The sequence below is a fragment of the Limanda limanda genome, chromosome 13 (assembly GCF_963576545.1).
Source record: "Limanda limanda chromosome 13, fLimLim1.1, whole genome shotgun sequence".
Taxonomy (NCBI): domain Eukaryota; kingdom Metazoa; phylum Chordata; class Actinopteri; order Pleuronectiformes; family Pleuronectidae; genus Limanda; species Limanda limanda.
This window is the reverse complement of record NC_083648.1, coordinates 22,957,393-22,968,742: the sequence shown is the minus strand read 5'-3', so window position 1 is coordinate 22,968,742 and position 11,350 is coordinate 22,957,393. Positions and strand designations below refer to the sequence as shown.

Genomic DNA, 11,350 nt, shown 5'->3' with positions numbered 1-11,350 from the left:
CGGACCGATCGCGACGTGTGATCTAATTAGCATATGAATCGGAGTCCAGCCGCTGGCTAGAACCTCTCTCTACTCACCATTGGAGGAAACCACAGACCCTTGAAACTAATGTCACTCGTGATTGGCTGGTAGAAGTGTTGCTATTGGTCACCTTATGGGTCATTGCAGTGCACACGTGGGGTCACAGCATTCCGCACGTGGGGTAAGCCCCTCCCACACAATATTTATAATAAAAATGTATATATTAATATTTATTATTATTTATAAGTAAGCCTTTACCAAAAGCACTGCAGTTAATTAAAACTAAACATTCATGTGATGCTTGATGCTATAGGTGAACATATTGTACAGGGAACAAATGTGAACAAGGTATATGTGGAGTGAAAGCTTTATTTACATACAGCAAAAATATTGTACAAAAACTCAGATGAGGCTTGAAATGTTTCTCTGCAGCCTCTGGGTCATGACTTCTTTGTGGGACTCTGTCTGAATCTTCTCCAGTGTGTAGACGGTTGTGGTGTGTAGCTGTGAGATCCAGTGTAGCTTCCAGTCTTATATGAAGTGTGGGACACAGGTCGGTGTGCTCCTGGCTGTGGAAGGATGGATCCATGTCATCTGTCCCGCTTCAATCAGCTGTAAACACATTCAGTAAAATTAGCACAGTTCAATGACAACATATACCTTTACATGTAACTGGAAAATTATTTAATGAATATAACCTTACCCTCTTTCTTCTCCGACAACTCCTCAATGCTGATGTAAGGTCTGGTCGGATCATACTGGCTCATAGTGTGTCTTTGTACGTCATGGACAGGCAGCTGGAAAACACCAGATGTAACATGAGTTTATTATTAATGAACGGAAATAGCCGCGCTGCATCACCGTTGGAAGATCCACAGCAAAAAAACACCAAAACAATTCATAAACAGTTACTTACATTCAATGGCTTAATTTTCTGCACTTTAAATCCGGACTTTCAGCGTCTCAGCCTAACGCCTCTTAGTTTGTGTGTGTGTGGGGGGGGGCTGAGGCTGTGAAAACATACAGAAAAAAGTCACGTTGATGAAAAAACTTAACGAGAACAAACTGTTACATCTAAGTAATTCATACATATTTACACATGCACTAGATCTGCTCCAGCACTCGATGCTGTATTCGTATTTTAGCAACTTTCTCGCTATCCCAAAGAGTGGCGGACATGCTTTCAGATGTACCAGTTAGCTTAGTGGTTAGCATGGCGTCTCTAGCTCACCGTAACTCAGGGACTGTCCATCCGTCTTCTCCGCCTCGACTCGTCCACACCGGGCCCGCGGCTCTGCTTCCACACGCACTCATCTTCTCCTCCAGGGAACAGCGTCGTGTCGACTTCAGCAAGTTATTTACCCCGAAAACAGAGTCACTCGTACGGGACAAGCTAAACACGACCCGCTTCCTGTCTGCGGGACACTCGATGCTGCTGCACGGCGTTTACGAGGCTCTGATTGGACGAGTCCATCAGCTGATGACGCGAGCGGGTGACGTGAGCAGCGGTTACTTCATATGGGATAAGTATTTGACTGAGGCCAGGTTTATTTTTTGTGGTGTTTATTACATTTACACACATGATTCACGCTGTTCTGTGTTCGTAACCTTATAGTTGAATGCACTTATTGTAAGTCGCTTTGGATAAAAGTGTTGACTGTTTTAATGGAATACTGAGAAAGTTTAATAACAACAATTAGACAATTGAAGTTCAAATTATGAAGGAATTTAAGCTCTATATTGTGTCTCCTTTATATTTAAAATAATAATCAAACTGAGTGGAGATGTATGTTGTATCCAAACAGCCGGCTGCTGTGTTTTGTCACTGTGCAGTCCATGGGGGATTAAATATTACACTGAAAAAATAAATCATTAAATCAATGAATGTTTCATAGCAATTTTGAAAGTAGTGGTGAAAAGGTACCATTTATAATTCATGGAACAGCTTAGTTTGCCATTGACATGTGAATTTGATGCCAGTATTTTGGGAGGACAGATATTTTTATGGAAAGCCAGTAGAAGTTTGGAGCTTACAGGACACAGATGATCATACCCAGCATCATTTATTTGCTGGTAGAGGTGTGGTTTACACTTCCTCTGTGCATTTAACCAGCACAATTGAAAAAGTGACTGTAATCATGCCACTCTGTACAGTTGTTGAGATTTAGGATTGTTTTGGATGACAATAAAAATTTGAAATAAAGTGCATTGTTTCATTTCTTTTGACTGCATTGACCTTTGTTCGTGGTATACAATATAATTCATTATAGCACACTTACTTACTTAAGAACAATTTAAAATTTCAGGTTTAATATTTATTTTAAGCCTGGTTTACTCAGCCAGATAGTTTGTTGGTGCCTCTTACACATTGGTGTTATCTGCTCTCAGGGAAACTGATTTGCATTTGTGAAGCTCAGAGCATTGTCATTTGCATGTGAAAGCGTCCTCTAGGAGTTGGAGCAGGGGGGGTCAAATCTCAACAGCTCACAGGCTTGACAACTGCAGGAACCCTGAGCGTTTCCTTTGCTGCCTAAAGATACGTGTGAAAGTCGTTAACCGAAGGATGTGCCAACACTTCTCTGCGACACAGATTGACACAAACGCTTCTTTTCATGCAGTGTTATGTCTGGAGGATTATCGACATGTAAGGCTGCTTGACTGACGCTGAATGTTGTGTTAAGTCAGTGGCTCTATCCGCAAAAAAAAAAGAATGACCTGCAGTGTGTGACCCTGCCAAAACTGTAATTAGTGTAACTATTGCAGTGTCCTTTCTAATCCTGCATGTTTGAGATTGGCTGTTTGGTTGCCTGTGTTACTGCTCTAGAGATATTCCCTGTCATCCGTGACCCCTCATCAAACCGTTCTATAATATACTGACACGTTTTATGGTTTGTGTGCTGGATGTTGCTTGTAGATATTTTTTGTCTATGGTAAATCCTCCTACCTGGTTAATCTGCAATCAAGATTTGAACTTATTTTCTTACTATTCATGCATGTTGCTTACAAGTTTCAAGGATTTACTGTACTGGTGATATTTTTCCCCCAATGCATATCGGCTTTTTCAGAGGTCTTCACAGTTAATGAATACTCAATGTTAAATCGTTGCATTCAAAATGACAAATATTGTGCTTTTACTTTGTTAAATATGTCTAAAGAGGAAGTGATTATATATTGCCATAACAGATCATAAAAAAACATGGAATCATCTAAATTATCATAATTTGCCACCCAGTGCTGTAGGTTTTCCAACTATTTACAAGAAGCCACGTGCAAGGCCCCATCCCCATTGACTGCAAGGTGCTGTTTTCCTGTTTATTCAGATTTGACTAAAATTGAAAGTGTCGCATTTTTCAAAATCACAATAAATTCAACACCGCACATCCTTGGGCCCTTAGAATAACACATTCCAAGTGTGAAGCCAATATAATAAACTGTTTTTGAGATTCCATTCCACATACCAACAGAAAATCAAACAGAGATTTGTGGAATTAGTGCATGACTTTAGACATTAATAACGAACTCCTCTACATCTCTGCTGGTGTCCCACAGAAGGAATGGACACTCAGAGCAGTGTCAAACCTTAAATAAGGCTTGTTAATTAACAGCAGCAAAGCTAATTCCTGTATCTGTTCATCATGCAGGTACTTAAAGTTGTGTTTCTCTGAAGCTGTGTCAACCACACAAATTGTCCATGATATACAGGGTTTTGCACGAGATGCCAGACAACTTGGTGTATATTGTCCAAAGCTGGATTCAGACCCAAAGCTGCCGGACTAAACTTACTAACTTGCATCCCGTGACCAAAAGCGGACGGGAAAGGGTTGTAAACATAACCTGCAGGATCGTGAATTGCCTGCGGGCTAACAACAGCAGTGGATTGTGAATTTAATAGCTTTTCCAGTCAAATTCTTTTTTTTTATCTGTATAGCACCGAGTCTTAACGTGCAGGACCTCAAGGCACTTTGCAGAGTGAGGTCAAGACTTTCCAATGCTATAGAGGGAAACTCGACGGTTACCACAATGAGTAACAACTAAGGGGCAGTGAAGAAAGCAGCGACAGAAGCAGCGTCGGAAGAGAGTTACCAGTAAAAGCCATATATATTATTCAAATACAATGGTTGTTGGCTAGATTGTTACATGATGATTTATGAAGCAGAAATATACAAATCAAATCTACTGAGGGGGAGGTCGGACCCACTCACTGGGGATGGATCAAGACCCACTTGCAACTGACAGATTTCACAGCATCCTAAGTGAACCAAGCAAAATAGGTTATATGGAAACCACTTCCACTGAACCATATGCTTAATAACCAAGCAACCGTGAAATGCCGTCTAGCCTTACAACAAGTGTTGCGTGAAATTTAAATCATATACTCCATACCACCGAATGGCATAAAAGGGCATATTTCTAAACAACCTTTCCTGTCTATGCGATTTCTTTCCCATAATTTCACCAGTCATGTGCGCATTGCCTCGGATTGTCTGGCAGAACTTTTAATGCAACGGCACCCGAGAGACATGGCACCAGGGGGGTTCTTTACTGCGATTCAGGCTGCGATGATGACAAAGGTTAGAATCAGGAATATTGCAAGAGAGAAGGAACTGGGAAGAGAAACAGCTTTTCACTTGTGCCTGTCAGTCTTTTCAGAGCTGCACAACAGACGATCAGGCTACAACTTGTATATATGGAATTGGAAACAGATCGCAATTTAACTCAACAGCTTCAGACACCTGTTATAAAATGTTACCAACACACGCAGCTATTATGTAGAGTGCACTCTTTCATGGCTCTCATGTGTATGAGGTTTTGATGGTGCAAGGTGGGAGGATGGGAGGATGGGTGGGCGAGATGTAAAGGTTAAGAGACGGGATCAATAGGAACACATCTGCTGACGCATCTTGAGGCAGCTCCAGTCAATGTTTTAAAAAACACTCACAACACACTCAAAATACTGTACTTTGACTTTCTGCTCATGCGTCAGAGAGTGTCAATGAATGTGTGTGCGTTTGTAATTGGTGCGGCCCGTCCTGCAAGAGCTCCCCAACACTAACCTTCAGTTTAATGGAGCATTCAGTCCGGTATCTGGGTTAGCACAGTCAATACATTGACATCCCGCAGACATAAAGTGTCAGCGCAGCCACTCATACTACACAAAGTGCACTTTAGTTAAGCAAAACCCACTGTTAGATTCGGTCTTTTACACAATGTCGATGTCACAACACATGCAAGCGATCCAAGGAACAGACACAGTTGTTGCCTTGTCTTCAAAATATGACATATACAGTAACCATTTGTAAAAACTGCATGTTATACATTGAATCTAAATAATATTCTTACTGTAAAGATTAAAAAAAACTAATTGGTATTGTTTTTTCCTCACTACTGAGGTTAAACCAGAGCTATGATGAAATATCTTACTTCAATTCACTCGAGCGTAACTCTAATATTAAATTGCAATGGTGTTAGTAATATCTTTTTCTTTTTCTGAGCAAAATCAACATTGCAGTGTACAACAGGGATAATTTTATATTTTTAATCTCACATTTGACTCTTATTTGATGGAACAGCTTCCAATTGTTTTTTGCTGCTAAATGGATTCAAATTACACGGTAACAATAACAATCTCTTTGCAATTAACCTCTTGAACAATTTATCATCTGATACAGTTTCTTTTTCCAGTTAGATTTTTTAATCCATTTGTATTTTTTTTTAAGATACCCCAATTGCTTAATTTCCAAGCATGCCCACTTTCTTTAATTTTATGCATGAATTCCATTTAAAACCCAAAAGTTAATTTATTAATTCTTGTCTTTCTCTGGCCTTTGGTTCAGTCTGTATAAGAACTCAGATGCAGACACATTTAATTATTAGGTTTTAACTCAGTAAATAGCAGCTGGGTGTAGGGTCTGCGTTTCACAGACATGTTGGCAACCTGTAATTTAGAAGAGATGCTGTCTGTACAGTGAGTCCTAACGCCAGCTCTGTGATCCTCACACACACGAGAGTGGGCTCTATCATATCCTGTCTTCCTCACCCTCTCTGCCACCTTTTACATTCCCTTTTTATCTCTTTCACAAATCATTGCAAGCAGGGTTAATTCGATTTAATAACACTAAACTGTGATGTCACAGGGTGAACCACCTCAGTGCTGGACCCTAACCGACCAACAGCACTTCACAGACACAACTCTGATTCAGATTCAGATGAGGCCAAACTACTCAACAAGAGGGATTCGCCAGTGCAAAGGCAACAGACAGGCTTACTGGAGGGATTCAGAAGAGCTCGAGATTTTTTGAAAAATAAATGAATAACTTACATTCAAATCATAAGAGGGGGGGGTCAAAAGATATGAAAGCTGAAGCTCCAGCTCACTCCAAAAGGTAACAAAGAGAATATTTTACTCACAGAAAGAGAGCAATTTCAGTGATAAAAGCAGGGCATAATGGCACTTCACGGTCAAAAATAAATGTGATGTCTTCAACAAAGCAAATAACCAAGATGTTATATAATATTTTCCTTCATATTTTACTTATTAAGCTACTGAAACATCTGAAACATCAAAAGGATTTTTTTATAGCATTGCAAATATTTCTCCAGCTGTATGCTCAGCACTTTTCAAGCTCATAGAAATTAGCCCATAGCGAGCCGAGATACCGTCAACACAAGACATCTGTTATAAAAAAAAAAGAAGTACCTTATCTAACCTTTTTTCCCTTTTGACAGTACAAAATGAGGCCTTGCAAGTCTGAGCCACAGCATTTTGGTCACGTTGCACCAACAACATGGGCAGAGTTTGCAAAAGTACGCCCCTTCCCTGCTCCCAGCCTTGAAGCTAATGTTACAAAGAGTGTGGGAACGAGGGGGCATTGAGATTTCCTTTAATCTTGCTCAAATTTGAGCTCCTATCCCTACAAGCGCTTTAGAAACTGACATGCAAGCAAGTTCTCCTTCATCCATTCAGCGTGGCTGCCTCGCTTCTATTCTATACATGTCTGCAGCGCGGGGTCCAATGAGGTGTGTGTGTGTATACAAGCTATTGTTACGGTCTTATTCCTCTCGGCCCTCAGGTCACAATGTGCATCCACTCAACCCTGCTGCTTCGGCAGATGAGGATGTTTCTGAGGTCGGTTAAAGGTGTTTTTCTTTCATTTTCACATCTGTCGTTCTAACATTCTCTTTCTCTCGCTACCTCTCTCTGGCAGACACACACAAACACAGACACACACACACACACACACACACACTGAGGGGGCATCTTGGGTTATAAGCAAAGGAGATTCAATGGAGATTCTAACACCTACATACTGATTTCATTTTGAAATCTTAGTACAATGCAAGGAATCTCAGTCCATGTGTTTATTTAATTCACTCATCACAAATACTGTTCAACCCATCGACCTTGCACTATTACAAACTACTACTTCTTAGGCAGACGTGTTGCTGGAGGCATTCACAGGCTGTCTTATTGAGATATCAAATCAAATTGGGTGAATCATGTGATTTGTTTAGCTTTTTTGAAAACTGGTCAAAAATATTCACGAGCTCTGGTGTCAGTTTTTCTTATTCAATACATGACACCAACACCAGGGGTTCCAATCTCGTGAGATCTCCTTTGCAATGTGATTGCAATCAGACCAACAAGGAACGTGAGCTGGCCTCTCTTGCCTACAGCCTTTGTAATACTCTACACATCACAGGACAGATCAGGACCATGTAGATGGCTGTAAATATCAAAGATGTTTGATATTGTCGGGGCGGTTCACAGATTATTGTGGCCAAGATTGGATTTGGACTTTAAATGTCTCAGAAATGCTAGGGCCGAGTTATTATCTGCTTGTTGCCATTAGAACTGTCCCCCTCACTCTTGCTCAGACTTTTCCTCTGTTGTCTTGTTGCCAAATGTTTGAAGTGCATTTGGTTGAGTCGTTTGTCTATTTCAAACTGATTATATTAATTTAAAGCTGAATTTCTCAGGGAACCCAAATGCGTTTCTTGGTTTATAAATGTCAAGCATGATGATGAATTGAAAAAAAACATTATTTTCTCATGAGTTCTTGGACGAATAGCTATTTAGAGGAAGGATTTCAAAAATGATGTTGCTTCCTTACCCAAATTTTGCTGAGATATGTACTTCTTTATGGTTAATAAAAACTAATACAAATTACATTACAGTTTGATTTAGATCTTCTCTAAGATTAAGTGCGAGTGAAAACAGCTACTCCCTTTTTGTCCACAGTTCATAACAATGGTTAACTAGTGCCTGTAAATTGTTACATATGTCAACACTCAGCAACAACAACAACAATAAACTGTATTTCTTAATTGAATCAAAATAGTCTTTTAAGTCGAAGACTGAAATTGTTATACTCAAGATGATCTGAAAACAAATTATTCCCTTAGTGTCTCACACAACAGGATTTCCTTTGGGTTAAACTGGCTGAATCCACAGCGTCTCAATTAGTTGTGAAATGATGTTTGCTCCGTTGTGAGTTTAATTTGTGAATTAGCTTAATAAACCCAATTACCCATAAAAAAAAAAAAAACACATTAAAAAGTTGTTACAGAGCCCGTGGAATACTGAGACATACTTCTCTATCTCTACTTGCTACACACAAGACATATTTAGCACTGCTACATTTCTGACAACCGTGACACTAATGACATTTGATGTTTCCCTCTCCTGGGTCAAAGGCAGTATTTTTATATGCCTCTACAGTTTCTCTATCTCTGTAGCCAACTTCATATTGCTCCTTTTATTATTATCTAGTTTTTCAACCTCATCAATCTTCCAGAGTAAAAGAACATTACTGGTCAAACAAGTTTTATGGCTAGCACATTCATAACACAAACTTTTGTATGTCTTCGTTACGAGTTCACCTTGATGATGAAGCCCATTTGTAAAACACATTACTTACACATTACCGCTCCATTGCTGATTATAGTCCTGCCAGGAGAAAGAGGAAATGTGTGACACGGAAATGTTCAAATTACTTTAATGGTCCACATCACATGCAAACTGCTCTAATTTCTAATTTATTCTATTTATACCGACAGACAAGATGGGGAAGTTTCTCTGCACGGTGAGAAGAAACTTATTTTTGTCAAAAAAATGGGTAATATTGAATTATTCAATACTTAAGATTCAAGAATCTGTATTTTCACTATACGCAGGGACAATGAAATTGAAAGACGCTTCTCTCTCCAACATATATCTAGTATAGGTGTTAAAAGGAATACCATAGTGTGAAAACAACAAAAGTAGCAGAATCAGCAAATAACCAAATATAAGATTTTCAAGTTCAAGCAGTGTGTATGTGAGGGTTTTTGTGGCATATGTATGAACTCAATCTCCCAGCATTTTTTATTTTTTTTTTAGAGTTGACTGCTATAACTGCTATATTTTGCAGGAGAGAGAAAGGTCAATTATAATTCAGTCAAAACTACATTCCCAACAAAATATTTTTGCTGTTGCATTTTATATAGACCTAATTTCTAATGGGTACAATATAAGTGCTTTTGGTTTGAGTAATTACTACTAATCCCAAAGGGCTGGTTTCAGAAATACAAAGGGGTATCTAACCCCAATTGTTTTGTTCCTGTTTCTTTTCAGCAATTTCACAACAGTTCCTTTGGACGGACAGATTGTCCTCTGTGTCAGGAGCTGTGTCTCAATTTGGGGGCTGCATCCTTCAGAGGCTGCATCTAAAGAGCATCGTGACTACGCCGTCCAATTTCAAAGGCTGTCGCATTTCAAAGGCTCCTCCAAATACAGCTTGCAAATGTGGCCTTCCATCGCAGAGTAACAAAAGCTCCAACGGATGGATTCTTCCCAGCCCAACCTACGCTAGGATGAACTTAATTTTTTCGAGGTGTCCAATGCTTGAGTATCACGCTTCAGCTCAATCGTACAACTACTGGTGCACATTAAAAAACCAAGGGGCATTAAAACTTTCAAATCATGTCCAACTTCAGGTCCGTTGCTATGCAACAGCAATAAGAGTGGGATGAGCTTGTGACAGTGATCACAGAAATCCTCAATCCCATTTTGGTTCAACTTTGGCCGTCTCCCTTTCCTCCCTGGTCTGGGTAGGAGGAGGCCCCTGAATTGAAAGTGAGCTATGGTAACTAATATTAGATATTTAATCAAAGAAACAAAGGTCAGGAATGGGCTTCTTTTGTCAATAGTAGAAATGTATATAGCTTAGCAAGACTCAAGCGACATTACCATTCACTCTACTTTGAGATACAAATGTCTGTATGCCAACAATATTACAATAACAAGATTATATATATATATAATTTACTACGTCGCTCTGTTGAGAGTACTGCTGAGTCTGTGCCAGGTTTCATGGCAATAGGTTACATGCTATAGTTAAGACCTGTCACTCAAAAACACAAATATGTACTTCATGGTTCCTGTAGAAGAAAACTAGCACTGGCTCAAAAGTTGCTCCTATTGGCTGCCAGCAGATTAACAGAACAGACTCAAATGATATAAGACAATGTGGCTGGTAGAGAGAAACTTAACAACTCCACATGTGGAGTGTTCTTAAATGCTAATATGTTCATCACTCTTCACTGGGTGAATAAAGAAAATTATGAAATGTCAAATGTAACAGACCTAGTCCAAGGATTTATTAGGTTCATGCTAATAAGGTAATTTTCTTAGTCTCTTGTAAATAAATTAATTGTCTGTAAAATCGTAATTCTAATGAACTGCAGGCATGGTTAATAGAGAACAGTATCATAGAAATAAATTAAAGGGCAGGAGATTCTAAAAGTGAAAAACACCACAACCTCAGACAATGATCTGTGATTGTCATTAGAAATGCAACCAATTGAAACTGAATAAGATATTAATGTAAAAGATTGATAAATTATCAGTGAGGAAGTTCTAAATGATCTACAAACCACCTTAGCCATTGAAGGCCCATAACTAGGATTCTGCTCTCCATGGGGACTAAACAGTGCATTTCAAAATTACAGGGTCACTTTGGTTTCATTCAGTTGCAGTAAGGAGCATAGTGAGAGTCACTAATAGAGTAATCCTACACTCTGTCTCTTTAGCTTTAGCAGTATGGACCAGGCTTATCAGGTCCCACAGCAATTTTTTCCAATCAATAACACATGTATTGGCTTTTCTACTGGGGTATAGCACTTTGCGGATCGATATAACAATAGCTGTGCTCGGTGAATTAATTACTCAGAGTCGAGCATGCATGACTCACCTGATTCCTGCAGTAAAGATCCAAGCCCTGAAACGCTTCCTTAGGGAAGTCATTTATTTCTGTGGCCGGTAAAAGTCGCTTGATACTGCCAGCCAGGA

The 11,350-nt window shown here is 39.4% G+C and overlaps 1 long non-coding RNA gene across 1 annotated transcript; it reads right to left on the bottom strand.

The window, feature by feature from the left end:
* Positions 1-374: 374 nt before the first annotated feature.
* LOC133018451 (uncharacterized) lies at positions 375-1,026 on the bottom strand. Its single transcript, XR_009682812.1, has 3 exons — positions 938-1,026; positions 725-818; positions 375-633 (listed from the first exon to the last, which is right to left on the bottom strand). It is a non-coding gene; the product is annotated as an uncharacterized LOC133018451 (long non-coding RNA).
* Positions 1,027-11,350: the final 10,324 nt, after the last annotated feature.